We start from the raw sequence: 3,026 nt of genomic DNA on the forward strand, positions 1-3,026 counted from the left end.
AACTTCAGCAGTACTTCCCTGAACTTCGGCAGGACTTCTCTGAACTTCAGCAGGACTTTCCTGAACTTCGACAATAATATTGCATATTCGTATTGTATACATCATACTATCATCTATCATCTTGTTTACTTATCTCCATTCCTATTTGTCAACATTTAACGGCAGCACTCAATTTGCAGTACCGTTATGCAGTGTTGCCAGATTCACCTCTGCGGTGTTGCAACACCCCAGCCCGTAACATCCGGTAATGCTTGAAATCCGAATTTACTGAATCTCCAACACCGCTAGATTCACTACCCCACGTCTTTGAACTTTGCCATCAGCGGTCCTCACGTTCACCTGTCGGATTCTTCCATCCGAACCCTTGGTTACCGCTTCCACGATCGGAGGCACCTTCATCCAGGAACGCCAGGACCGTGATCGATTTTCCACCACAGTGAAGCTGTACCGGTACCATACGGAACATGGCAGTACAGTTTGAACGAATATGTGCACTCATTCCGAAAGTGTGCCGCACAGGATGCATCAGCGGATTGTGGTGCTCCTTATAATCGCCGATGTTGCAGAAAATTCTGAACCTACATGAACCACCATGCTCGTTGAGGCTCACGTGACATAGTTTATCGCGGGTCGTTAGCTTCAGTCGGTTCGTGTACGACAGCTTCTTAAAGTCCGCACAGTGCCGAAGACGATGTTCCATGCTTTGACATAGATTACACGGTTTTAATCTCTTCCGGTCGCTCGAACTTGCACCTGGACTATTTTCTCCACTATGGCAGTACAACGCACCCTTTTCCTTCGGTTTCTTCTTTCCGGACGATGGCCCACCTTTGGGCTGATACGCCGGCTTGAAATCCACGTCGACGTTTGCCTCACAGGCGTCCTCGACTATCTGCATGAGAAAATCCGTCAGCGTTCGCAGCGTTTGTTCTCCTTTGTTTCTCCGGTAATGAACCCATTCACGCTTTTCACGGTCCGGAAGCTTGGCAACCAGAGATTTAATCAACAGTGGATTGACGAGCTGTTGCCGTAGTTCTGCGGCCTCCAAATGTCCGCAGAGTTGTTCTACGGTATTTCCGAAAGGAACGAAACTCCTCAGGTTGTCTGGCATTGGAGGCTCCAAATGATTAACTTTGTCCAGTAGATTCTGGAGCAGTTGTTCCGGACGACCATAGTGCCGACGCAGCTTCTCGATGACCCTCGGAATCGACTCGGGAAGAAGCAGTTGACCGGACACCAGCTCAAGAGCATCGCCTTCGAGGGATTCCTGCGCATTAAGTTCTCGTGGTCCATGTAGCCACAGGCTTCGTTCGAAGTTTTGTAGGCCGCGTAGAACAATGGCCATTGTGCTGGTTTTCCAGAGAACTTGGGGAGTTTGAATGTCAACCCCTTTCTCGCGGCCAGCTGTGCCTTTGTCTGTCCGACCTGCTTATGCCCTAGCCCGTTTTGGCTTCTTTCCTCCACCTTCTTAACTTTCTGCGAAATACTTTTCACGGATGGTTCGGTATGTTTGGAAGCTACCTTCGAATCTTCCGACCGTGTATCATCCTCTTTGCTATCGTCCTCATCGTCATCGTCTTCGGTATTCTCGTTGTCTCCGGCGAGCTTCTTCAAATTTTCTTTAGTTAGCTTCAGCGGTTTTTTGCTCTCTTTGCCAGAGGGTCCTGCTTTGATCCCGTCTTCATCTTTTTTATGCACCGTCTTGGGAACCTTGACGACTGATAGCTCTGCCAACTCCTGATCCAGGTCCGCCATCTCTTATTCGAATGACTTCTGATTCGCTTTAATCCGCGCAATCTGTGCCTTCTTCTTCTGCAGAATCTCTTCCTGCAAAGCTCTTTGTTCTTCTTCTTCTTCTTCTTCTTCTTCAGCGCGCATCTCTCTCTCCATTTCCAACCTTTTTCTTTCAAATGCGCGCTGCATCTCTTTTTCCTTCTTCCGCAGCTGCATCTCCGCCTCTAGCTCTTCATACTGCCGCTTTTGCCTTTCCTCCAACGCCTTCACTTTTTGCTCCACGATGGAAAAGCCTTTGCGAGAGTTGACGCTAGACTTGTCAGACTCGTCGGTAGGCTTCCGAAGACGAGCCTGCTTCTTGGCTTCTTTGAGCTGCTTTTGGTACTCCTGAGCCTGGAGCTAACAGGCTTCGTTTTGGCAGTACCATTTCTTCGGCTTCAGTCCCTCCGTTAGACCTACACAGCGAGAATGAAACCAGCTTGCGCAACCGTCGCAACCTACCATTTCTTCGTCGCATGTTCACGGCCCGCAGATTCCACACGGAGTTGCTGTCAGGTCCATTACTGTTTTGTCCGCCGTTTCGGAATCGGAAGCCATTTCTTTGGGAAGGTCCGAACTTCTCACTTGGACACCGCTTGTGTCACTTTATTTTTGAGAAATTGTTCCCGTAGGGAAACCAAATTTTCAACAGCAGCTGACTAGTTTTCAGCAACGCTCAAACTGTAAACATTTATTATCATTAGCTTACAATTTTTATTAATATTAGATGTTACTTACAATAAAGTGGTTTCCTTTCCCACTGTATAAAGCTTCCTTTTCTTCCTCCTATTAATTTAATTAATTTTAATTAATGATCACTCATCACTAACGCTACGAAACTTACGATTTGCTGTATAATTTGCGCTTGATCCGAACTTCGGTCCAACTACCCTAACGTTGTTGTGCTATATGCTCGACCTATTTGCAGGTGCTATCAAAAACATTCTAGTTACTAAAAATATGTGTATTATACTTTATTTTACTTACAATCTAAATCCAACGAGGAATGGTAGATACTTTTTGGGTGAATGTATCCTTTACAGGTATCCACCACGATCGACCGTCGCTGCAGGTAAGTAAACGAGGGTAAATATTTACATTCAATTTCATACACTAACTTAACTAAATGTCATTCTTTTTCGTTTACTAATAGGATTTAGCGATAAATTAGGAACGTTTTTTGTACCTCCTGCGACCAATCTAGCACTATTTATATAAAGTCGATATATCGATTTATAAACTTTAACCGCGGA

The sequence above is a fragment of the Ochlerotatus camptorhynchus genome, unplaced genomic scaffold (assembly GCF_037179485.1).
Source record: "Ochlerotatus camptorhynchus isolate MF236.1 unplaced genomic scaffold, CSIRO-AGI_Acam_v1.1 ptg000626l, whole genome shotgun sequence".
Taxonomy (NCBI): domain Eukaryota; kingdom Metazoa; phylum Arthropoda; class Insecta; order Diptera; family Culicidae; genus Ochlerotatus; species Ochlerotatus camptorhynchus.